This window comes from Erpetoichthys calabaricus, chromosome 1 (assembly GCF_900747795.2).
Source record: "Erpetoichthys calabaricus chromosome 1, fErpCal1.3, whole genome shotgun sequence".
NCBI lineage: Eukaryota > Metazoa > Chordata > Cladistia > Polypteriformes > Polypteridae > Erpetoichthys > Erpetoichthys calabaricus.
Window position 1 is genome coordinate 120,969,526 of NC_041394.2, and position 26,985 is coordinate 120,996,510.

Genomic DNA, 26,985 nt, shown 5'->3' on the forward strand with positions numbered 1-26,985 from the left:
TAAAAGGTTGTCCGGGTTTTTGCTTCAACTACATCTCTCAGTAGTTTATTCTAGAGAGGTGGCTGTCGAGGCAGAAGTACTTGTTGCTAAAGATACATTTTTAAGTTTTCCCAAGACCCTCCAAGTGATGTGTACCCATATTAATATGAACATGCGAAAATAATGACCCTGTAAACCTGCAATTAAATTAAAATTAACAGTCAAAATTTTTGATAATCCTTGAAAATGCACTGTAATAAACAATTTGAAACATTTAGAATAATTTCTATCATTTGACAAATCTACAATAATATGTTATTACTGGAAATTATTGATTGACACAATGCTTATTTATTAATTAATATGTTCATTGGGTATTGCTTGTAGAATAGTTTAATTTATAGAGTGTTTTCTCATATATGTATTAAAAATGTATCCTAATTTTAAAAATAATTTAAATTTTAACATTCTTTAAGATGATATTCTGATATAAGAATTTTTTCTATGTTTCTTCCATAAAGTAATTTTATACTGAAGTGAGGTCTACCAGGCAGGTATAATCATGCTCAAAGCCCTTTCAGAAAACCTCATTTATCTTGCCATTTTCATCTGACAATGTGGCTTCTCTTAAATCATTATTGAACTTCCTTGGTTTGATTTTATCTTATTATCTTTTGTGGTATATTCCCTGAGAGGTAATGTACAGTAAATTATTTCTTGCACAATATGAACGTGAATAAGCACATTCTGTTCCATATGATGCTGCATTAAACATAAGCTCTGGAAGGCAGTTGCTTTGCTGCCATAAAAATGCTGAAAATACTTACCATCCTGCTAGATACGTTTGCACTGCATGATTTTTTAAGTGATCCCTTCTGAAACCTTCAGCTTCTTTTAGTATGGTTTTCTGGTAGTGGTAGAAGAAATACTGTCTCATGTTGAACTACATGCAAAGTATGATCATTATATTTTCATTTTAAAGTCGCAAATTACACATTAACAAAGTTTTTTGAGTAGCGTATTACTTTATGGAATATATTATATAGGTTGTAGGGCTGGAACAACTAAGGCTTTATTAAAGATACAACATTGTCCGGTCAGCTAACTGATTTGCTTTACTAAATTCTCATTTCGCCCAACATTTTATCCATCCATCCATTTTCCAACCCGCTATATTCCTAACTACAGGGTCACGGGGGTCTGCTGGAGCCAATCCCAGCCAACACAGGGCAGGAACCAATCCTGGGCAGGGTGCCAACCCACCGCAGGACACACACACAAACACACACTAGGGCCAATTTAGAATCGCCAATCCACCTAACCTGCATGTCTTTGGACGGAAACCGGAGCGCCCGGAGGAAACCCACGCATACACGGGGAGAACATGCAAACTCCACGCAGGGAGAACCTGGGAAGCGAACCCAGGTCTCCAGATCTCCCAACTGCGAGGCAGCAGCGCTACCCACTGCGCCACCCCCAATATTTTATACTTTTGTTTATTTTTGCCTGAACAAAATAATGGAGTATGATGTAAATGTAGGCTTTCTTTGTTTTATTTTATAATAAAAACAGTCACAAGACACAGTTCAATACTCAGCAATTTTCTTGACTTGAAAAATATTTAGTAAGGTTTTAAGCTTTTGCTCCATGCCCCATAGATTGCAAAGTACTAGTGCAGGCAAAATATTTTGTTTAATTTATAGAAAATGATTAACTTTACAACACAATTTCATGTGGCAAATGTGAATATAGCATGTTTGTGAAGAAATCACTTTGACTTGAAAAGTACTGCACTTATCCTTTAATGTAATTTGAGCAAAGTGAACAGTAAGTTGGGAGGTACAACAATTTAAGAAAATTGTCAAAAATGGTAAAAATTAGCAACATAGGTAAGAGGTAATGCAGCCAAAAGCAGCTTGCCAGAATAAAAAGTAATACTAGGAGGTAAAGGGTGTGTTGGGGAGAAAACAGAGTTGGGAGATTCCCACATAACTGACCAGCAGCCTTGCAGCTATGAATTAAATATATAGAAGACAGCCACTTCCTGATACAGGAGCCAGATGGCTCATAAATCAGTGACCAAGAAAGCTCAAGCTGGAACAAGTTATAAGTGGAAGATTTCCAATTATTAAAAGAAAGAGACCTTTACAGAAAGACCAAAGCAAACCTTGACAATAAAGGTGCTAAAGTTGAGAAGAAGAGTAGTGAGGTCCATGAGAAGAATAATATCAGAGACACAAGAAGAAAAGGAAGAGACATGCAGAGTAAAATACATGAAGTATTGAAGGCACAGAGATACCTGAGAGGGTCAGTAAGCAGTCTCATTGCACATATTCAAATATTAAGTACAACAGCAAAGGAGTGTATGGTGCTTTTTGTTAGCATATAAAGTTATGACTGGCACCTGCACCTTGTGATTAAAATGTTTGAAGCCCAGAGTCATTAAAAATGCTATTAATCAAGACAGAACAGATGGACAAGTCTCATCATGAAAAACTGAAGTATGGGAAAACCAACCCAGACTTGAGCCTAGTTGCCTCAGAATTCTGTCCCACATTCAAAGGTCATGTAAAATGTGCAAATTCATTTTTCAGAAAAGTTAAGTGAAGAACTGAAAGGATTAGGGGAGACAAGTTAAGTTCAATAAGAACAAGGACAGTTGGTGGACAGTAGGATCCATCTTCAGACTGGACGTTGGGTGACCACCCAATGGTATAAATTTGAGCCTGATAGGAACAGCTGCACCTATCACAAATTAAGGTGTAGTGCTTAACACTAGAATTACCAGAGTCTATGAAAAAACTTGTAGATCCGGCCCACTTTAAAACCGTTGTCACCTCTCCGCCAGCGTATTTTGTCTTCTAAATGTGCTGATTAAGACGAGCAGGAAGCAGCCGGCTATTCCATCCCCCACCGTCACAGAACGTTCACTAAGTTTTCCCAGCTCATGCCTTGTTTGATTATCTTGGAGTGACTGAACTGCTCGAGTTTTAGAGTGGAAATAATAAATCGCTATTTGGAACACACGCATTTCATGTGTGTTCCGTTTCTACAGTAATCTGTGTAAACACATTTATAAAACAGAAACGTTTTTCATATTTTAGTAGTAAATGACAAAATGTAGGCATAAACTATATAATGTATGAAGCCTGAAGGTTCAAAGATGAGACAACAGCTTCAGTGGCATAGCGGTAATATTTGCTGACTTGTTATCAAGAGGCCCCGGTTCGATCCCCACTCACTCCTATATTTGCTGTTTTCAGTAGTGAGTTGCTCTTTTTGTTAATATTATACAGTACACACATACATTTGGTTTGCGTCTGTAACACACGGTGTGAATTTATAGGACTTGTAAAAGTTACCGTTTTTTTTTTTACTTTTATTCTCTCTAAATCACGATCACGATACATACTACCCCCCCCCCCCACCAGGGATCTGACGCTGTTATTTTTTATTTGAAACGGAATAACTGGAGATGTGAGTGGTGTTTTGAGACAATGGAACTGGACATTCTCTCATCTAGAGGGTTAAAAGCTGACACACAAATGCTGCCGAATATGCCTTCTTCGTATCTCACCGTCACTTGATTTTTTTATTCGGTTTTATTGAGTGTTCCTGCTCATGCTGAATTAGAGTGCACCTAATGGTGAATGATGTCAAAACAACAAAAAAACACAGATGTAGGTATATATGATATTTGGAATTATTCGTTTTATGACCTGTATAGTACATTTTGGAAAACTTTGTGGCACGGATGCAACATTATTCATATTATTCATTTTCATTCGCATAACATCTTGCGTTTTGTAATCAATGAATGCGTATTTTTTTTCCCCGATCTTGCCAGTCCCCACATGTTGCTGTATGCTGTTTCTTTTGTACTCCAGGACATGCAGAAGATAGAATAGTACAGAGCAGTAAGTTCAGCGTTATATGCAATAATCAGATTCAAATGTTAACTGTTCACACACACGCAAGGATAGTCTTTCCTACATTTACAACGTGTGTACCTGTTACAATGTACACGCTTCTCTCTATGCTGTGGTTCCTATTACACACCTGAAAGAAAGAGACAATATATGTGAAAACATCATCGCACTAATGCAATATTATTTGAAAACGAACAGCGTCAGATCGGGTGTGGATTTATGTTGGCGCTATTACTGAAAGAAAAAAAGATCAACATATGCGTATCCAGCAGAACTGAATAAGCTCACGCGCTCTAACATCCCCACCCCCGATCTGACTCTAAGAAACAGCGCAAGTACAGACTCAAACCAAGTGTGATCAAGATTTCCCGGTTCGATCTCACTCACTCCTATATTTGCCATTTTCAGCACTGAATAAGCTCACACGCTCTAACAAAAAAAAAGAGCAGCTTACTACTGAAAACGGACATAAAATTTATAAATTGGTATGCACTGTAAATCGTTAAGTTTAAAATGTCGATTGCGGTTATTTCTGTTAATTAATTCATGCTTTTTACTTAGAGTCAGAACAGGAGCTTATTCAGCTTATTCAGCTTCTGATCTGACTCAAACAGCGCCAGTATAACTTCACACCAAACCTGACGCTGTTCGTTTTCAAATAATTTTGCATTACTTCGACGATGTTTTCTGATTGGTACTATTCGCGTCATAAAATGATTTCTTCACATATATTTGTCTCTTTCTTTTTTAAAATGTGCATTGTAGCACGCAGCAACTGGCCTCCTGCATGTTCTTGCGCACACTGAATAAGACAGCGCTATATGCAATCATCAGATTCAAATGTTAACAGTTAACAGTTATATAGCATGGAATGGAAATCAGCAGTTCTTAGCATTGCACCACACAAGCTGTCATATCAACCGCCTACTGTAACTTGCTTTCTTTTTTCTTCGGTTATATTCTTGAATAAAAGTGCACTTGTTTTATTATACTTTTACATGGGGTAGGGAAGGATCCTGAACACGACTGAGACAATGAAAAGTGAATTAAAAAAAAAAAAACAAAGCTAACCTTTGCAAATATCATAAATTGCACCGGCTGTTACAGACTGAAATCAAATGTATCTTTTTATTCTAAAATAGTAAAAATAAGAACACTTCTCATAAGGGAGTCATGCAGGATCGAACTCATGACCTTCTAATTGCCAGTTAGCAACTGATACCGTTGCGCCACGGCGGAAATAATAGTAAATAGTTGTCAATGTCCCACACTAAGGCAGCTTTTTTTGGTGGCGGCTTTTTTTTTTTGTACCTTTTGTGAAAGTGTTTCTTTGATATTTGGACTTCAGGCTTCATACATTCTATAGTTTATGCCTACATTTTGTCATTTGTTACTAGAATATAAAAAACGTTTCTGTTTTAAAAATGTGTTTACACAGATTACTGCAGAAACGCAACACACATGAAATGCGTGTGTTCCAAATAGCGATTTATTATTTCCATTCTAAAACTCCACTCACTCCCAGATAATCAATCAAGTCATGAGCTGGGAGAAGTTCGTTTACGTTCTAAGTCGGTGGGGGGATGGAATAGCCGGCTGCTGGCAGCATGTCTTTATCAGTACATTTAGATGACAAAAGACGCTGGCCGAGAGGTGAGAACGGTTTTAAGAAGCGGTTTAAGGTGGGCCGGATCTACGAGTTTTTTCGTAGGCTCTGGTAATTCTAGTGTTAAAGAAACGGAAGGGGTCCGGGTGACATAGGAAACACCACACAACACAGCAGCACACAATCAATGGTCAGAGATGCGATGTCCATAAAACGTACGACTTGATGAGATCGGCTAATATACTTCCTTACACTCTGGCGCTCGCAGTTCTTCCCATGTAAATTTTGTATTATATTTATATAAATATGTATATATTTTTCCTTTTTTGCAATGCTCTGTTCTTGGATCCCAAAGAAAGTGGTGTGATCATCGCAAACGAGACTGGAGCACGTTTCAGATGAAACGCCATGCGCTGCTTTGAATCTGATGAATTGAACTGGAGCCAAAAGGGCCCGTGCCGTACAGCCCAGTGTTAACACGCGCTCTCCGCAAAAGGGGCATCGGCTGAACGAGATTGCAACTTGATGAGGACGCAATTTTAGCATAGGTCTGAGTTAAATAGACTTATTTCGATATCACTCGCTTGAAAATGCATTCTGCGACTCGTTTGTTCAACTGCCGTGACCCGGATTCGAACCAGGGTTGCTGCAGCCACAACGCAGAGTACTGACCACTATACGATCACGGCACGCAAGGCACAACTGACAGGGAAGTTTTGCTCCCATACCCAGACAAAGAGCGACTCCGATCCTGGAGCGGTCCTCGTTTCCTCTGTAACCCGCTTGAAACGTGGACCGGAGAGGAAGGTGGATTGGAAAAGAGTGAAATTCTCACTCGGTCTGTCCTGTCCACAGCCAAGTCTTGGGTTTCTGATTGATTTGGAGCTCGCCTCATAGCACACGTGAGAGGAATGAAGTCGTGACTTGGGGTGTCTCCTGCCTAAATTTTTGACGCAGTGCCGGTGTTGGTAGGCTGGGCAATTGGTAGGCAAATTGGGGCATCTTGAAACACGTACTCGTGGCAGTTTTAGCGTCCTTGCCTTCAGTTGAGATGACACACCATGCGATTCAGTGAGAAGCTAGTTTATGATGGTCAGCAAAGGATCCGATTGTTTGCAATTGTCTAATTATATGAAAGAGAAGAAAAAATATAAAACATCCAGACAGCCTCCTCTCGACTAATGGACTGGGATTGAAAGTCACAGCATCATTGTAATTGACATCTGGTGTATTAATCCCATATGGTCTAGCGGTTAGGATTCCTGGTTTTCACCCAGGCGGCCCGGGTTCGACTCCCGGTATGGGAAAGCTAGTTCGAGCTCACTCGCACAACACAGGTGTACTCCTCGACTTGCCCATGTTTTGTTCCCGGCTGTGTTTTCAATCAAAGCGTACAGGTGGCTCTCACGTAATCAAAGCCAATAATCGCTCCAGAATAATGCTGCTTGGGGCTCCTTTCAGTACCATAGCAGAGAGCCTAACCATCCCCAGCCCTGAAATCCCTGGATCAAATCGCATCCTACAGCATGAGAAGAGACAACCACGACACGGCGGTTCCCGTCCAGGGAGCATGGCAAGTATCTGCAAGCAAGGCACATAAAGAAACGGAAAGGGTCAGGGTGACATAGGAAACACCACACAACACAGCAGCACACAATCAACGGTCAGAGATGCGATGTCCATAAAACGTACGACTTGATGAGATCGGCTAATATACTTCCTTACACTCTGGCGCTCGCAGTTCTTCCCATGTAAATTTTGTATTATATTTATATAAATATGTATATATTTTTCCTTTTTTGCAATGCTCTGTTCTTGGATCCCAAAGAAAGTGGTGTGATCATCGCAAACGAGACTGGAGCACGTTTCAGATGAAACGGCATGCGCTGCTTTGAATCTGATGAATTGAACTGGAGCCAAAAGGGCCCGTGCCGTACAGCCCAGTGTTAACACGCGCTCTCCGCAAAAGGGGCATCGGCTGAACGAGATTGCAACTTGATGAGGATGCAATTTTAGCATAGGTCTGAGTTAAATAGACTTATTTCGATATCACTCGCTTGAAAATGCATTCTGCGACTCGTTTGTTCAACTGCCGTGACCCGGATTCGAACCGGGGTTGCTGCGGCCACAACGCAGAGTACTGACCACTATACGATCACGGCACGCAAGGCACAACTGACAGGGAAGCTTTGCTCCCATACCCAGACAAAGAGCGACTCCGATCCTGGAGCGGTCCTCGTTTCCTCTGTAACCCGCTTGAAACGTGGACCGGAGAGGAAGGTGGATTGGAAAAGAGTGAAATTCTCACTCGGTCTGTCCTGTCCACAGCCAAGTCTTGGGTTTCTGATTGATTTGGAGCTCGCCTCATAGCACACGTGAGAGGATTGAAGTCGTGACTTGGGGTGTCTCCTGCCTAAATGTTTGACGCAGTGCCGGTGTTGGTAGGCTGGGCAATTGGTAGGCAAATTGGGGCATCTTGAAACACGTACTCGTGGCAGTCTTAGCGTCCTTGCCTTCAGTTGAGATGACACACCATGCGATTCAGTGAGAAGCTAGTTTATGATGGTCAGCAAAGGATCCGATTGTTTGCAATGCTCTGGGATTATATGAAAGAGAAGAAAAAATATAAAACATCCAGACAGCCTCCTCTCGACGAATGGACTGGGATTGAAAGTCACAGCATCATTATAATTGACCTCTGGTTTGTTAATCCCATATGGTCTAGGGGTTAGGATTCCTGGTTTTCACCCAGGCGGCCCGGGTTCGACTCCCGGTATGGGAAAGCTAGTTCGAGCTCACTCGCACAACAGAGGTGTACTCCTCGACTTGCCCATGTTTTGCTCCAGGCTGTGTTTTCAATCAAAGCGTACAGGTGGCTCTCACATAATCAAAGCCAATAATCGCTCCAGAATAATGCTGCTTGGGGCTCCTTTCAGTACCATAGTAGAGAGCCTAACCATCCCCAACCCTGAAATCCCTGGATCAAATCGCATCCTACAGCATGAGAAGAGACAACCACGACACGGCGGTTCCCGTCCAGGGAGCATGGCAAGTGTCTGAAAGCACGGCACTTAACACTAGAATTACCAGAGGCTACGAAAAAGCTCGTAGATCCGGCCCACCTTAAATCGCTTCTTAAAACCGTTCTCACCTCTCTGCCAGCGTCTTTTGTCATCTAAATGTACTGATAAAGACATGCTGCCAGCAGCCGGCTATTCCATCCCCCCACCGACTTAGAACGTAAACGAACTTCTTCCAGCTCATGACTTGACTGATTATCTGGGAGTGAGTGGAGTTTTAGAATGGAAATAATGAATCGCTATTTGGAACACACGCATTTCATGTGTGTTGCGTTTCTGCAGTAATCTGTGTAAACACATTTTTAAAACAGAAACGTTTTTTATATTCTAGTAACAAATGAGAAAATGTAGGCATAAACTATATAATGTATGAAGCCTGAAGTCCAAATATCAAAGAAACACTTTCACAAAAGGTACAAAAAAAAAGCCGCCACTAATAAAAGCTGCCTTAGTGTGGGACATTGACACCTATTTACTATTATTGCCGCTGTGGCGCAACAGTATCAGTTGCTAACTGGAAATCAGAAGGTTATAAGTTCAATCCTGCATGACTCCCTTATGAGAAGTGAAGTGTTCTTATTTTTACTATTTTAGAATAAAAAGATACATTTCATTTCAGCATGTAACAGCCGGTGTAATTTATGATATTTGCAAAGGTTAGCTTTGGTTTTTTTTTTTTAAATTCACTTTTTATTGTCTCAGTCGTGTTCAGGATCCTTCCCTACCCCATGTAAAAGTATAATAAAACAAGTGCACTTTTATTCAAGAATATAACCGAAGAAAAAAGAAAGCAAGTTACAGTAGGCGGTTGATATGACAGCTTGCGTGGTGCAATGCTAAGAACTGCTGATTTCCATTCCGTGCTATATAACTGTTAACTGTTAACATTTGAATCTGATGATTGCATATAGCGCTGTCTTATTCAGTGTGCACAAGAACATGCAGGTGGCCAGTTGCTGCGTGCTACAACGCACATTTTAAAAAAAACGAACAGCGTCAGGTTGGGTGTGAAGTTATACTGGCGCTGTTTGAGTCAGATCAGAAGCTGAATATGCTGAACAAGCTCCTGTTCTTTCTCTAAGTAAAAAGCATGAATTAATTAACAGAAATAACCGCGATCGACATTTTAAACTTAACGATTTACAGTGCATACCAATTTATAAATTTTATGTCCGTTTTCAGTAGTAAGCTGCTCTTTTTTTTTTTTAGAGCGTGTGAGCTTATTCAGTGCTGAAAACGGCAAATATAGGAGTGAGTGAGATCGAACCGGGAAATCTTGATCACACTTGGTTTGCGTCTGTACTTGCGCTGTTTCTTAGAGTCAGATCGGGGGTGGGGATGCTAGAGCGTGTGAGCTTATTCAGTTCTGCTGGATCAACGCATATGTTGATCTTTTTTTCTTTCAGTAATAGCGGCAACTTAAATCCACATCCGATCTGACGCTGTTCGTTTTCAAATAATATTGCATTAGTGCGATGACGTTTTCACATATATTGTCTCTTTCTTTCAGGTGTGTAATAGGAACCACAGCATAGAGAGAAGCGTGTACATTGTAACAGGTACACACGTTGTAAATGTAGGAAAGACTATCCTTGCGTGTGTGTGAACAGTTAACATTTGAATCTGATTATTGCATATAACGCTGAACTTACTGCTCTGTACTATTCTATCCTCTGCATGTCCTGGAGTACAAAAGAAACAGCATACAGCAACATGTGGGGACTGGCAAGATCGGGGAAAAAAAATACGCATTCACTGATTACAAAACGCAAGATGTTATGCGAATGAATATGAATAATATGAATAATGTTGCATCCGTGCCACAAAGTTTTCCGAAATGTACTATACAGGTCATAAAACGAATAATTCCAAATACAGTAATCCCTCACCTATCGCGGGGGTTACGTTCCAGAGCCCCCCGCGATAGGTGAAAATCTGCGAAGGCGACCTATATTTATTTTATTATTTATACATATTTTAAGGCTTTATAAACCCTTCCCACACTCTTATAAACCTTTCTCACTCTCTTGTTAACCTTTCCCACGCTCTTATAAACACTTCCTATGCTCTTAAACACTTTCTACATTCTTAAACACCTCAGACCAACACTGCACACTGCACGCAGCGATTAGATGTCAATGTGTCTGCACTCGCTTTGTGAAGGGGGGCAGCTGAACTCACGCTGAGCAGAAATGGACTTTGTGCTGCTTCTGCCAAAATGCCTGCTTGTCGCTCTGCGCGTTTGGAAGGAGGAGTGTGTGTGTGTGGGTGTGTGAGAGCTGAATGCACCTTCGCTCAAACCCCCCCTCCCCGGAAGCGCAGTACGCTCCTGCCACTTCGCATTGTCAAGGGAGTTGGGAGCTGAATGAACGCTAAGGAGAAGTGGACTTTGTGCTGGCTTTGTGCTGCTTGTCACTCTGCGTGTCAATAATTTTAAGCCTGTACATCACCAATTTTCCTGTCACACTGTCTTGTCTTGCGTGAAGTTAAAATATTTTATAATAGTGAGATGTTACTCATATCCTTAGCCCGACATGCACATATCATATGTGTTAACAAAGTGTGTTTTATAAGTTTACATGTGTTTAAAGCATGTGGGATGGGTATTTTAAGGCTTAAACTATAAAAATGTTTATTTATATGGTCTTTCTATATCGCGGATTTTCTCCTGTTGCTGATGGGTCTGGAACATAACTTCCGCGATAGGCGGGCAATCACTTGTATTTAAAAACCCGCGAAGTCGTGAATCCGCGAAAAGTGAACCGCGAAGTACCGAGGGATTACTGTATCATATATACCTACGTCTGTGTTTTTTTGTTGTTTTGACATCATTCACCATAAGGTGCACTCTAATTCAGCATTAGCAGGAACACTCAATAAAACCGAATAAAAAAATCAAGTGACGGTGAGATACGAAGAAGGCAGATTCGCCAGCGTTTGTGTGTCAGCTTTTATCCCTCCAGATGAGAGAATGTCCAGTTCCATTGTCTCAAAATACCACTCACATCTTCAGTTATTCCGTTTCAAATAAAAAATAACAGCGTCAGATCCCTGGTTGGTGGGGGGGGGTAGTATGTATCGTGATCGTGATTTAGAGAGAATAAAAGTAAAAAAAAAAACGGTAACTTTTACAAGTCCTATAAATGCACACCGTGTGTTACAGACGCAAACCAAATGCATGTGTGTACTGTATAATATTAACAAAAAGAGGAGCTCACTACTGAAAACGGCAAATATAGGAGTGAGTGGGGATCGAACCGGGGACTCTCAATTACAAGTCAGCAAATCTTACCGCTACGCCACGGAAGCTATTGTATCAGTCTTGAACCTTTTGTGGAAGTGTTTTTACTTGATCTTTGGACTTCAGGCTTCATACATTATATAGTTTATGCCTACATTTTGTCATTTACTACTAAAATATGAAAAACGTTTCTGTTTTAAAAATGTGTTTACACAGATTGCTGTAGAAATGGAACACACATGAAATGTGTGTGTTCCAAATAATGATCTATTATTTTCACACTAAAACTCTAGCAGTTCAGTCACTCCCAGATAATCAAACAAGGCATGACCTGGGAAAACTTAGTGAACGCTCTGCGACGGTGGGGGATGCAATAGCCGGCTGCTTGCTGGCTCGTCTTAATCGGCACATTTAGAAGACAAAAGAGAGCTGCGAATGGTTTTAAGGTGGGCCGGATCTACGAGTTTTTTCGTAGACTCTGGTAATTCTAGTGTTAAAACAGCACAGCTTTCTGTGATTTCTATTACTAACCAAAAAAAATTAAAAGAACAGAAACAGCAGCACTCTCTGAAAACACAACCCAATCAGTGGACAATAAATAAGCAGCCCTAGAACATGTTTAAGGTTTCTTTGTTTAGTCATGTTTACACAAGAAAACATGAAATTTGCCTTCTCAGTTGCATCTAATAACAGACAGAATGAAAATAAAACAGACATTAGAATAAGAGAATTAACTATTATTGCATTTAACTCCCTTCTCCATCTCTTATTTATATAGATATTTACTTCTCCCCTTCTTTTGTCTAATGTTGCCTTATTAAAAAGCTTAAAGAAATTTTCCTTTAGCTAAGCTCTCCTTCTCAGGGATGGGGTTTGATTTGTTTTCAAATTTGTTGGGTTATAAATTGATCTGTTTGTATGGAATGATTACAATGAAAATTAATAAAATAAAAATATTAAAAAAAAAAAAAAAGAAAATAAAACAGACAAATAGAAACAAGAAAGGTTAAGGTAAGGCACTTAGATATGTATTGTATTGTATTGATACAAGTAAACAATAACAACACACTTTTCCTGGGGGGTATTTTTCGTACGTGGATTACTCGTTTAGCCGGATGTAATCAGTGTCCGTGCATGGAATTCATTTAGTCATGACTTCACCGTTCATGAATGAGCGACCAATTGATATCGGTATGCAAATTATAAGAAGAGAATTTCATATAGAGAAGGTTTTGCGCAATCGACAAGATCCTTTATTGCACCCGGAGGAAATTCTTTTCAAAAGATACCGGTTTAGCCGAGGGGGAATATTGTACCTCAAAAATTTATTAGGACCTTATATTCGAAGTCAAACTCAGCGAAGTCGGGGTCTCACAACCACACAGACAGTATGCACTGCTTTGAGGTTTTTTGCAAGTGGCACTTTTTTTATATACTGTAGGCGATGCGGAAAATCTATCTAAAAGTGCAGTTTGCCAGGAAATTCGTAAAGTCTGTTTGGCTCTGAAATATTTCCTTCGGGTTTTCATAGTGTTTCCTGGACACCTGCGTGAGAAGACAATAAAAGAGGCGTTTCATGCCATTGCAGGTAGGTAATACACAGGCAAAAACACCCACAGTTCCATAAAGAATCTCACAATCAGCCTAACATTCTCATTACCCAGGATTTTCAAATGTGATTGGGGCACATGGAGCTGATCACAGTGGAGTTTGATCAAATATTATTTGGAAAATGTACCTCTCCTCCTGATGAATAATCAGACACAATGTCTTCATCAAATATTTGACCTTTGTCAATATCTCGTTGGTCAGACACAGGTTCTAGGGATATGACATTCCATGCAACTGACCCAACAAAAAAAGAGGGCTATATGGAACCTACCTATGGCACACATTGAGGACAAATATATGCAATGACCATCCTTTACCTGAAATGAAGTAACCACTGCATCCTGCCACTGGTTCTGAGGAGGAGCTTCCCCCTGGAATGCCCTCAGAAACGGGGCAATGGGCATTTTGCTGGAGAGCCAACTCTTCTACAGGGGTTAGGTCTGACGCGCATGGACCTCCACCTGTTTTTTGCTTGTCTGCCTTCTTATTAGCTTTAAAATGAATGTTCTTTACATTATATATGATTCTTTATGTCAACAATTCTTTAAATAGTTATATACCAATATTTACCAGTTTGAAGTATATTTTTGTACTTCACTTCAACCTGTTCCCGTGTTCTCTTTGTGCTCACGTTTGATCTGGAATTATGACATATTAAATAATAATTAATCTGACACATAGGAAATGAAACGCTGCTTTCAGTAAGTACAATGCACACGCGTTTAATTTGTTGGCTACTTTTTGCCAGCCGTCTTTTCTGGTTTGGGCTGCTTTTGCAGTGTTACCCCTTGTGCATATTCATCCATCCATTGTCCAACCCGCTGAATCCGAACACAGGGTCACAGGGGTCTGCTGGAGCCAATCCCAGCCAACACAGGGCACAAGGCAGGAACCAATCCCGGGCAGGGTGCCAACCCACCGCAGGACACACACAAACACACCCACACACCAAGCACACACTAGGGCCAATTTAGAATTGCCAATCCACCTAACCTGCATGTCTTTGGAATGTGGGAGGAAACCGGAGCGCCCGGAGGAAACCCACGCAGACACGGGGAGAACATGCAAACTCCACGCAAGGAGGACCCGGGAATCGAACCCAGGCTTGTGCATATTAAATCTTGAAATTCTTCATGTCCTTTGAATAAAAGGTCTTGCTCTGCTTGTGTGAAAAAAAAATGCGCCCGTTCTTTCGGCATTTTGTTACAGCCTATCAAAGACTTGCTGGTCATGTTTTCTAGACTCAATATATATGGGCTTTTCACTCCGCGCGGGTGTGCGCATTCATCTCGGATGATTAGATCCAGCTAGACTAATCTAGTACATGGCAGCATTTGAAAAACCGACTTATCCCGGATGAGTTTCACCGGTGTAGCTGCGTTTTTCCCAAAGTTTCCAAAATTCAGCAGCTCTAACTCAGAAATGGGATTCAACAAAAGCCTGACGCGCAGAAATGATCCCACAGACAAAATATCTTCGTTTTTAAAAGTTTAGTTAAGTTTCAAAGAAAAACAGTTCACACAAAAAAAAATTTAAATAGTAAAAAAAAAAAAATTGTAATAAGAAAAATTTAGTAAGCTTAATTTTGTTATATCTTAAATCGTTACCAATCACTTATAATTTCTGAACCATTTCGAAACGGTCAGAAAACTGTATGCTTATCCCATTTCTAAGTTGAAAATGGGTCTTTCAAGTCCCTGTTTACTGGGCCCTGTTCTAAACACAACAAGAGCTTATTAACACACTGTTTCTCAGTTATAGCAAGAAGTTTCTATATCTTACTAACTTATAGGGGGAAAAGACTATACCATTGTCTATGACTATAGAAGGAATTATATTCTATTCAAATAAAGCAAACATTAATATGAGTTTAACTCAAAACTTTAACTTTCTATGATTGGCTCTTACAACCGGCATTAACTCATCCAAGATGAGGCATCTGATCTCGGATGATTTCAGCGACATACGGAAAATACCCCCCTGGTCTTGGAAAATGAAAATAAATAATAAAACTATACTGTTTGTAAGCTAAAGACACTGACTGGCTCATAAAAACTCAAAAAGATTGTATGCCTTTACGCTCAGGTGTAAAACCACCATGCAGGCCTAACCAGTGAAAATCATCCAGACGCACACTCAAGAAGCAGGCTTTTGGCCTGCACAGACCTATAAAGAAAGAAAGAAAGAAGGTTTTTCAAATTAAATAAATGCTCAAAACAGGTAAAGAAACCGTAAAAACATCAGACTGCATATTAACAATCAAAAATTCAAAAGAGAAAAAAAAAGAATCAAAAGGTTAACCTAAAAAGGGAAAGCAAAAAAGAGGCTGTCAAGATCAAAGAATCAGAAAAAAAATGTATAAAGTCAAAAAAATCTTGGAACATCTCCAAAGAGAGCCAAATGAACATCCACAATAGACAATGTCTGTTAGCCATGAGTTCTAGGCATTTATTCAGTTAGCAAATTTCATGGGTTACAAGAACCATGTTTTAGAAAATGCCCAGAATATCAATGCATTTGATTAATTACTTACATATATAGTATTAAGTTTTGCACTTCAAAGAAAATGTGGCTGAGCTAAACTAGCTTTTCCATAATTAGTATAAATTAGGTGGTACAATACTTTATTACACTAAAACGTATGATATTACAGCATTGATCTGGAAATATCATTGCAGTAGTTCATGATTATCACAACAGTGTGCTTACTTTGTGTTGTGTGTACTACATTAAAAACCTAAGTTCCTTGAAAGTATTTACTTCATGATGCATCCATTTTATTTGTGAATGCTCAGCAAGTATATCTAAAGTTCTCAAAAGAAGCTTGGTAGGTTTTTTGTTAAAAACTTCCATGACCCTCCAAAATAAAACACGAGTGGCTGAATCCAGTGACCCAGCTACATAGTATATTGAACATAACTTATTCACGTACAGCAGAAGTAGACAGCTACATAATAAAAGTAACACTGTGGATGTTTATGTTTGACATTGACAAAAAACAGAGAAAATGAATATGTTGTAGCAGGAATGTTTAAGGAAGTTAACAACAGTTGACCTAATGGATTGTTAGCAAAATTACCACTCCTTGACTGTCCTATTCTAGTATAAGTTCCTCATATTTTAATTAATAAAGTTATGCAAATATTTGATAAAGGTTTTTTTTGTCGTTGTCTAACTTTAAAAGCACAGTCAAATGTTTTAGTTAAACTTCCATTTGTGATGTCATGGTCTAGAAAATGTTTAAAGAAATTGCAGTTTTGGACAGTGTCATGGCCTTTAATACATCCATAATACAACACTTGAAATGAGGTAGAGAAGAACTGAGTCTCAAAGTCCTATCAAAACACAAATTGTAGCTCGCATTATTTGAAAATCTGCAATGTTTATTTTTTTTATCTTTATTTTTTATTTTTATTTCCTTTTTGCAGAGATCTGTGAGCTGAGAGATAGTGACTGCTCATGTCACTCACTAGTTCACCTGTGCACACAAAACTGTTAGCACAGGTTTAGCTATCACTCAAAACATTAAAAGTAAACAAAAAAACTACATAAAAATAATTTCAACACATTAGTTAAAATAGGTAAAAATTAAGAAATTTTACATTCAAGAAAACTTTTCCAGTTAAATCAATTCAAATTTAAATGCATAAAAAATTCACTTTTTAATTGCTTGAATATATTCATATCTCTATCTCTAAACAAGGGCAATGATGTTACTGTAAATCATTAAAAATTAAATTTGGCATATTCAACATATTCAAAGAAATTTAAGTCAGTTAATTTTTTATGTAAAGTAACTTTTATCAATTATAATGACATTATTTAAACAACAGTCTGAAGATGTAGCGTTAGTCTACTTCAAGACATGGCAGCTCATTGTAAAACTGACTCAGAAACATTTCCACTTTTCAGCTGAGAAATCCAGGTTTACTCTTTAGTCTTCATTATTTTACATAATTGAAGTAGTTGACTATGTCATAAGAACAGTATAATTATGTTTTATAGATTAGTAGAACTGAGTCACATCTGCATTACAATGAAAATGAGCACAGATCTACATTTAATTTAAAGTCATCTTTATATATGTCCTTATCATATTCCAGCCAATGAAGATCTGCTGTAATTACTATTACTATTATTATTATTATTATTACATTTTTTTGACAAAAATGTATAGGAGATAGGCCTAGAGTTTAATGTGTAGATTTAGCAGTTCAGAATTTTTAATGTATCTTGAACCAAGAAATGGCACAACGTCATGCACTATAATGCCAGTGTTCAAATTAACAAGAACAAATAAATTCCTGCTTATGTGTTTAGTTCACACGAATGTGAACGGACTGTAATTTTTATTTTACAAACATTTGCATCAGTCAGATATAATGTTATGAAAATGGGAGAGAAAATATGTACGTTTATTATGAATGATATAGGTCAATCTGCATTGAAGAGCTAATGGATCCATAAGTACAGCATCTTTTTGGCCATCTGCAAAATTTACATTACAAAGCCTACATGTAAGTGATTGGCAATGGCATTTTCAAATATAAAATTTAAAACACTGACAGTAGTCTGCCGTTTCAGCTTTTCTGTGGCTATCTAGAAAAATGTTAAGCGTAGCTTGTCATTGCTATTTTTTGTAACTTGGTATACTCTATATTAAAATATTTTAAAATATCTGAAGATGCAACATTTGCTGCTGAGTATAAAGGATATTATCAATGACATGGAAACAAGGAAATCAGCACATAATGCTAAAACACCGACAATTGTCTATGACTTAGTGATTTTTCTACATATGGACATATGGTACATCTGGATATTTGGCCACTTCACTGCTGGCCCAGCCATTGCTTTGTGAGGAAGCTGACTTTTTTTTTTATATAATTGACTCTTAAATAAAAGGAGAGCCTTCACTATGAAAGATAGCTAGTATACTATATTTCATTGGTTGGTATTAACAAAGAGTGCACAAAGATGGCATAGTGAACTTTTTTATGAGCATTAATGTAGAGTAAATATAAAGTTAAATCTGGTTTAACCTGAAATGCACGTCTGGAGCCATATGCTTCTCTATTTTTTAAGTGAATGTTTTAATAAAACTGTACAATGCGGAGTGAGGTGTCAGTATTTGCTAAGTTACCAGCCAGTTGAGCTTGTTTTCAATCAGTTTTGTGAATTTGCCCCCACCTTTTCTTTTGACATGATAGATTGCTGATCTGCCATTTCCTTCTGAGACTGTCATGATGTAACCAGGGTGTGGTTTTGTGAGGCAAAAGGTGTGGTCACATGACTCAGTATTTAATTTACCAAGTACTACACCATAGCAGGTTTAAATTGCTCATTTAATGTTTTCTGCTCTTCAGAGACAGCTGAGCTTCACTACATTAATCATCTCGATGTCACTTATGATCCCAAGTAATTTTAAGGACATGAAAGTGCCTGAGCATTACTCCCGGCAAGAGATGAACAGGAGATTAAAGAAGGGCAAGGAATTCTGGTCAAAAGGAATAGCGAGGATCAAAAATACCAGAGACAAAATGAGATTAAGCAACCAGAAATAAAGGGTAATACAAAGGTATAAACTGAAATCAGAAGAGATCAGAACCAAACAAACACTAACTGCTAGAGCCTACTTGAATTAGAAACTATCACTCAACAGGATAAAAGTATTTTTGCATCCACTGAGTAGCAATGTGAGCACCACTATATTTATAAAGACTTTTTTGTGATGTGATGATCGCAGTCACATGATCACAGCAAACAGCATTGTGTAAATATAAGAAAAAAAGGTAATGGAAATAAGCTTTATATTACACAGACCAAAAGAAAAGATTCTAGATTATTAAAACATAATAATAACAATAATATAATCACCATGTAAATATTTAATTAAATCTATCCATCAGTCAGTTGTTAAACACCTAACAACATGAAACTGTGCTGCACCTAACTTTCAATTCAATGTGACATCCTGGACAATAATCAACTAAACTGTACAAATGACAGACAAATACAAAAAGAAGAATCAGTGCATGTATAAAGGCATATCACCGAAGATGTATGATATTTGTTAATGTTAATACATTTCTTCTGATATTTTCAAACCTCCTATAGCACAAGAAAACACCATAGACTACATGTAATAAAATAGTTAAATATCGTATTGCAAACGTTATCAATACATCACTGAATTCTCCTTCTGTTTGAGAACTTACTTGGTGGCATATGTTTCTGTATGTATTGAATCATGCTGCTTTATTGTGCAGCATTTTTCATATAAATAATAGTAATAATTTAGTCAGAGCAAGGTTTACTGTTTACTATTCAATTCAGTATAAAACTTTATTAAATGCATCTGTAATGAAGTTTTACTTACTCAGTTTAAATCGAAAAATTTGTTTAAATGAGTTTAAATTTACATTTGCCATGTATTGATTGTGATCTTTCCTTGAGTGCCATACCATTTCAGCAGAGCCATTCATTTCTGTAATTCTATTGTGTTTGTATGCTAATCACATATTTAATCATGTATTTAAATAAGTGAAAAAAGGATATTTTTCAAGTCATCAACTGTGTTAGCTGCTTAAAATTAAGATGCTAAAAGAAAATAAAACGTTTATTGAATACAAAATATCAGGCTGCGGGATTGTAATTAAATTAGATGCAATTAATAAAAGAGCAATTTTGTAGCCTATTGATCTGCATCTGAAGAAGAATTATTTAAGCTTTTTTATTTTGCTTCTGGTATAAGTACATACTCATGTTTGTTTCAACATCTTAAATATTTGAAAGCTTTTTAACTTTTCTCCTTACACTTTCTTTCTTTAATACTGAATCCAGTGAATTTATACTAGTAGAAATGTTGACTGTACAGGGGATTCAGAAATTATTTAGACCCCTTTACTTTCTGCACACATTATTTTGTTTTAATTTTTAATATACATGAATAAATTTGTCATTTATGCCCATTAATATGCAATCAGAACCCTATAATGACAAAGTGAAAATGTGTTTTAGAAAGGCTTGCAAATTTATTATAAATTAAAAACTGATATCTCTCTTTCGCGCAAGTATTAAGACCCTTATTTTGGTACTTTGTAGATGCTCCTTTGACAGTAGTTACAGCTTTGAGTTATCATGGGCAAGTCTTGATATGCTTTGCATGTCTATATTTGGGAGGTTTATCCCATTCTTCCTGGCAAATCCTAGCAGATCCTCCCAAGCTACGTTAGATTGAATGGTATGTGTCTGTAAACTGCCATCTTCTGGTTTATCTACAGATGTCTCTATGGTTTAAGTCTCGGCTTGTCCCAAAGTCATTCCAGCATTGTCTTTGCTGTATGCTGTATACATAAAATGTATCCTCATTTTTATTATTATGTTTTGGGCCCTTTTCGTGGTCCCGCCAGTTGCTATATCTCTGTATATGTCTGCATTTCTCTTTCCTTCTGTTCTAACTAGTCTTACTGTCCATGCCACAGAAAACCATTACGATAACATGAGGCTACCATGACCTTGCTTCACTGTAGGGATTGTATTAGCCAGGCGATAAGCAGTGTCCAAATTGAATTGATGTCCAAGGTAGACTCCTTTCAAGTAGTAGATCCATCTCAAGGATAATTACAGGAAACAGGATGCACCTGGAGTGCAGCAAAGAGTCTGAATCTTTATATACATAAAATGCAAAGTTGACTGACTAACTGTCTCACACACTTAACAAAAGCTCTATTTCCCGTTTAATTTAAAAATTGAAATTTGGCAGGATTGTACATCTAGTGCAATATATATCTGCTAAGAAAGGGCATTTCCATATATCAGTATTTAGGGGGGAAAACCAACTACTACAATAGAAAAACTAAATATCATAAAATCGAAAAACTGCTTTAACTGATTTTATTGAAATTTGGTAACATTATAGAAAAAAAGAAAACTAGCTTACCTACATTTTTTTACAACACCAATTCCAAATATGTTGGGACGCCATGTAAAATGTAAATATAAACAGAATGCAGTGATTTGCAAATTTCATAAATACATATTTTATTCACAATAGAACACAGAAAACATGTCAAATGTTGAAAGTGAGACATTTTACTATTTCATGAAAAATATTAGCTCATTTTGAATTTGATGGGAGCAACACATCTCAAAAATGTTGGGATGGGGCAACAAAAAGCTGGAAAAGAAGGAAGTCCTAATAGAAACAGCTGGAGGAACATTTTGCAACTAATTAGGTTCATTGGCAACAGGCCAGTAACAGGGTTAGGTATAAAAAGAGCATCTTAGGGAGTCAGAGTCTCTCAGAAGTAAATATGGGCAAAAAAACTGCATCTACAAGTTGTTGAACAATTTCAGAATAATGTTCTGCAATGTTAAAACTGCCAAGACTTTGAATATCTCATCATCTACAGTATATAATATCATCAAAAGATTTTGAGAATCTGGAAGAACCTCTGTGTGGAAGGGATAAGGCCAAAAATTAATATTGGATGCCTATGAACTTTGGGACCTCAGACGGCACTGCATTAGAAACAAACATGATTCTGTCATGGAAATCACTGCATGAGCTCAGAAACACTTCCAGAAATCATTGTCAATGAACACAGATCGCCATGCAATTCACAAATGCAGGTTAAAGCTCTATGATGCAAAGAAGAATCTAAATGTGACCATGATCCAGAAATGTTGCCTTCTTCTCTGGACCAAAGCTCATTTTAAATGGACTGAAGTAAAGTGGAAGACTGTTCTGTGCTCAGACAAATTTAAATTTGAAATTCATTTTGGAAAACATGGACACCGTGTCCTCCGGACTAAAGAGGAGAGGGATCATCTGGCTTGTTATCAGCACTCAGTTCAAAAGCCTGTACCTCTGATGGTATGTGGTGGCTCTGAGGCTGGGGATCTGCACTGGCAATCAGAAGGTTGGCGGTTTGAATCCCGTAAATGCCAATAGGGACTCTGCTCTGTTGGGCCCTTGAGCAAGGCCCTTAACCTGCAAGTGCTGAGCGCTTTGAGTAGTGAGAAAAGCACTATATAAATGCAAAGAATTATTATTATTATTATGTGGGTGCATTAGCGCCTATGGAATTGGCAGCTTGTACATCTGGAAAGGCAACATCAGTGCTGAAACATATATACAATTTTACGAGCAACATATGCTTCCATCCAGATGACGTCTTGTTCAGGGAATGCCGTGCATATTTCAGCATGATAATGCTGAACTAAAGACTGCATCTATTACAACAGCATAGGTTCATAGTAGAATAGTCTGTGTGCTGAACTGCCCTGTCTGCACTCCAGACCTTTCACCAATCGAAAACATTTTAGCGAACCATGAAATGTAAAATACGATAAAGAAGACCCAGGTCTGTTGAGTAGCTGCAATCCTTTATCAGACAAGAAGGGGACAACATTCCTCTCCTAAAAGTCCAGCAACTACTGTAGTCTCCTCAGTTACCAGACATTTCCAGACTATTCTTAAAAGAAGAGGAGATGCTACACAGTGGTAAAACATGGTCCTTTCCCAACTTTTTTGAGACATGTTGCTGCCATCAAATTCAAAATGACATTATTCTTTTCTTAAAATGGTTCATTTTCTCATTTTAACCATTTGATATGTTTTCTGTGTTCTGTTGTGAATAAAATATGGGTGTATGAGATTTGCAAATCATTGCATTCTGTTTTATTTACATTTTGCACAGCGTCCCAACTTTTTTGTAATTGTATTTTTTGATACATTTTTTATTTGTCAATAGTAATACTGGATCACGCTGGCTGTGCTAACATGACACGTGCATGCTCTCCACAGTGCTGAGTATACAATAACAGCACTGATCAATAGGATAGTAAAAACAGTGAGATCTCCTGGACAGAAAAAAAAGACATAGTTTGAGATGTAGAGTGAGCTGTGAAGTGGAAGGAGGAAAGTTTGGCAAAGCTTAAGGTAGATGTGGTTAGCAAACATGCTTTAAAGCTCGAGTGTAGATGCCATGCGCTGAGGCCATGCACAAAAGGAAGGGAGAGTGTCCCTTGGTCAGTTTAATGGCTCTCCCAAGACTAGAAAAACTGTACATAGTTCAGAATATTATTTCTTTTTGTCTGTTTTTTTCTGTACAGTCCTTACTTCTATCCTGTTTTGATCCTCACATTGGTTGTCTAAATTTAAGACCCTCATGTCTTCTTAACTCCACCCACAAAGGAGTCACTATAATATATTTACAGGAAAAATAAAGGTTGAGTTGAAAAACACTTTTATATAGCATGTTCAAGAGTAAGCAGCCACAGTCACTTAATAATATTTGCCCTTGATTAGAAAGAAACTACAATTATTGTATACATAAAAGTTCTTAGTTACATAGTACTTCTGATACATGCGATTAAATGGCAGCACTATAACTAAGGTCCATTGTCTTAGAAAATGTAACTAGTACATATATAAATGTGAAATGTCAGTTTTTGATTTTTAACAATTTGCATATCTTTCTAAAACATGCTTTCACTTTGAAAATATGGGTTATTTAGTGTAAATTAATGGGCAAATGTATCCATTTAAATTTAAATCAACAACACATAATTGTGGAAAACATGAAAGGGGTCTTAGTACTTTCTGAATCCACTCTATATAGCATTATTTTCAGAAAACATGTTTGGGGTTGTTACATAGGTCTACAAACGTATATCAGTAACAAAAAAAATGTATATACTGTACATTTCTAGGGTGGTATGGTGGCGCAGCAGTAGCGCTGCTGCCTCGCAGTTAGGAGAACTGGGTTCGTTTCCCGGGTCCTCCCTGCGTGGAGTTTGCATGTTCTCCCCGTGTCTGCGTGGGTTTCCTCTGGGTGCTCCGGTTTCCTCCCACAGTCCAAAGACATGCAGGTTAGGTGCATTGGCGATTCTAAATTGTCCCTAGTGTATGCTTGGTGTGTGTATGTGTGTGTGTGTGTGCCCTGCAGTGGGCTGGCGCCCTACCTGGGGTTTGTTTCCTGCCTTGCGCCCTGTGTTGGCTGGGATTGGCTCCTTGCAGACCCCCCGTGACCCTGTAGTTAGGATATAGCGGGTTGGATGTCAGAAGGGGACCTTGTTTTTCGATTTCCTGGATAATCCAGTTACTGATTGTGTCAGGGTTGTCTGTGTAGGTATTTGCTGTCTTGCAAAGGAGTTACCGCTTTGAAGTCTGGCTGGTTGAGTATACAAATCCTGGATAATCCAGTTACTGATTGTGTCAGGGTTGTTTGTGTAGGTATTTGCTGTCTTGCAAAGGAGTCACCGCTTTGAAGTCTGTCCTTGGAGGATGTCTGTATTTACCTGAAATTAACCTGTTTGACAATATTGGTTTCTAATCAGCAGACCTGTACTCATTAATGGTTGGTAACAATACACTTTGTTAACTTGTGTTTTCATTAATTGTTAAACCTAGGAAATTTAGATGTGCCATTGATTAAACTGATTGTCCAGGACTGACAACAGCAGGGACTGAAGTAGATTTAAACTCCTGGGCAGCAGAAGGCAGTTGAACAGTCCACAGAAAACGCTGCCAAGACACTCGGACAGAGCACGGGGGCTCGCAGGCAGACAAGGGTACGTGGTTGGCACGACGTGAGGCACAAGGACGGCAACACTTCCAGGGAGGAAGAGACAGCTCCAAAAGGAGACGCCGGTTGTGGGTCCAGCGAGAGAGGGAAGCCGCATGAAAGGACCAAGCAAAGCTGGCAGACGAGAAATGAGGCGTGCCTAGGTCAGAGCAACACAAGGAGCCCAGAGTGGGAAAAAAAAGGAACGACGAAGAGACGCTGACAGGGATTCAATGTTTTGACACAACTTCTGTTGGGAAACGAGTGTCTGGTGAAAAGAGAGTATCCATGGACAGTTGAACGATTAAGTGTTGGGGTAACACAGTACACAAACTGGACTCTGCACCACTAAAGGTTGTATCCTCCAATTCTTGTTTTTAACGGACTTTTAGAGTGTGGACTGTGTATTTTCCTTTTTAAAAAAAAGAAATTAATTCCTGATATGTTTAGGTTTTGTTATGTTCGTTTATCTTTTTAATGTACCTTATATTGTCTTGTGTAATAGAACTTACTGTTGCTTTTTTCTGAAATTACTGTTGTGTCTTTCATTGTGTGTTTACTCACCGCCCAATTTAAAGAAACCTGTGTGCTATTATTGGTAAATTTCAGGAGTTCCCAGTCTCTTAATAAAACTGGGTGGCGTAGTCGGATATTTTAATGGTGTCTAAGTTAGATTACCTGTAAGTGTGACCAGACACCTGTGACAGATAATGGATGGATGGATGTACATTACTACACACACCTGTCACTTTGATAAACAATAATACTGTAACGAAGAGTTTCGTAAGCTTAGTCATACAATTTTAGAAGTTGGCACAATTCAGCAACATTGTAAACACTTTCAACATTTCCAGGAAATGACATTGTTACCTTTTATTGTAACATCTAGTCCAGTCATATTTTGTCCTTTTATAGTTTCCATTTAACTGAATGATCAGATTATCAGATCAGTCACTTCAGTGTCATCAAGATCTTTGGAATTTTAACACGCAGAACCTTGCTAACTTTGCTGACTGTTTATATTTATGTTATCTTTGCATTTTCTAATGCCCTTTATAACATATTTGTAACCATTTATATGGAAAGCATATTCTGGTCAAATATGGCATTTTCAATAATTTTATTTTCACTTCACTGTAATATGCACAAAGAAGGTTGCCTACCATCAAGTAAAAGTTGTAAAACTATAATGTTTAGAAATCCAGATGACAAAACAAATTTTCAGGTGTTTTGCACCCTCTCTGAGAATTTGTCAAGAATGCCCCCTGGATGGAATGGTGTGGGGTAGTTTTGGATAGCAAGTCAGTTCTCCAGTTACAAGATTGCCAACGACAAGAGATTATGGCCACCAGGGAAACTTGGAATCTTGAAAGGAGTACAGACATGGGTTTGCTTGGTGAAGGAGTGCATAAAGAGGAAAAGGAAAGGTCAGAGTACCAAAGTAAATTTGGAAATATAAAGGCGTGGAAAGATTGTGTACAGTAAAGCCTTTCATTATGTGTATTTCTGTTCTTTTTGGTTCTTTATATTATGTTAATTTAATTATGTTTCATTTAAATAATTATTTTTCATTGATTTCTAAAAGAGTCTGAACATTATTCAGTGGACAGGTACACCTGAAGAATACTCCCAAGCAGTCACACTAGGTAATGTAGTGGAAGTAATCAAATTAAGCTGCAGATGTCATAAATGCTCATTGCTCTATAATAAGAACAAGAACCAAAGAACAAGAAACAAGTGCTCACTTTTTAGGAATTGTGTGTTACCATTAAACATTAGTCATTTATTTCTATGAAAATGCTCTCCTTTTACTTAATAAAAAAGTACGCATCTAGTCATGTATCTTGAACACCAACTAAAACAACTAAAAAGGGATTTTGGAACCTCAAAAAGGCTCTTTATGTGGCCCTTGTTTTAGCTGCTTTTAGTTTTCTTTTTACTTTGTTCCTCTTTGTTAACCATCCCC

At 38.1% G+C, this 26,985-nt stretch overlaps 4 non-coding genes across 4 annotated transcripts; 2 read left to right on the forward strand and 2 right to left on the reverse strand.

Annotated features, from left to right (window-relative positions):
* Positions 1-6,131: 6,131 nt before the first annotated feature.
* On the reverse strand, positions 6,132-6,203 carry trnah-gug (transfer RNA histidin (anticodon GUG)). Its single transcript has one exon. It is a non-coding gene; the product is annotated as a tRNA-His (tRNA).
* A 546-nt stretch (positions 6,204-6,749) lies between these two features.
* On the forward strand, positions 6,750-6,821 carry trnae-uuc (transfer RNA glutamic acid (anticodon UUC)). The gene has a single exon. It is a non-coding gene; the product is annotated as a tRNA-Glu (tRNA).
* Positions 6,822-7,604: 783 nt separating this feature from the next.
* On the reverse strand, positions 7,605-7,676 carry trnah-gug (transfer RNA histidin (anticodon GUG)). Its single transcript has one exon. It is a non-coding gene; the product is annotated as a tRNA-His (tRNA).
* A 548-nt stretch (positions 7,677-8,224) lies between these two features.
* Positions 8,225-8,296, forward strand: trnae-uuc (transfer RNA glutamic acid (anticodon UUC)). The gene has a single exon. It is a non-coding gene; the product is annotated as a tRNA-Glu (tRNA).
* Positions 8,297-26,985: the final 18,689 nt, after the last annotated feature.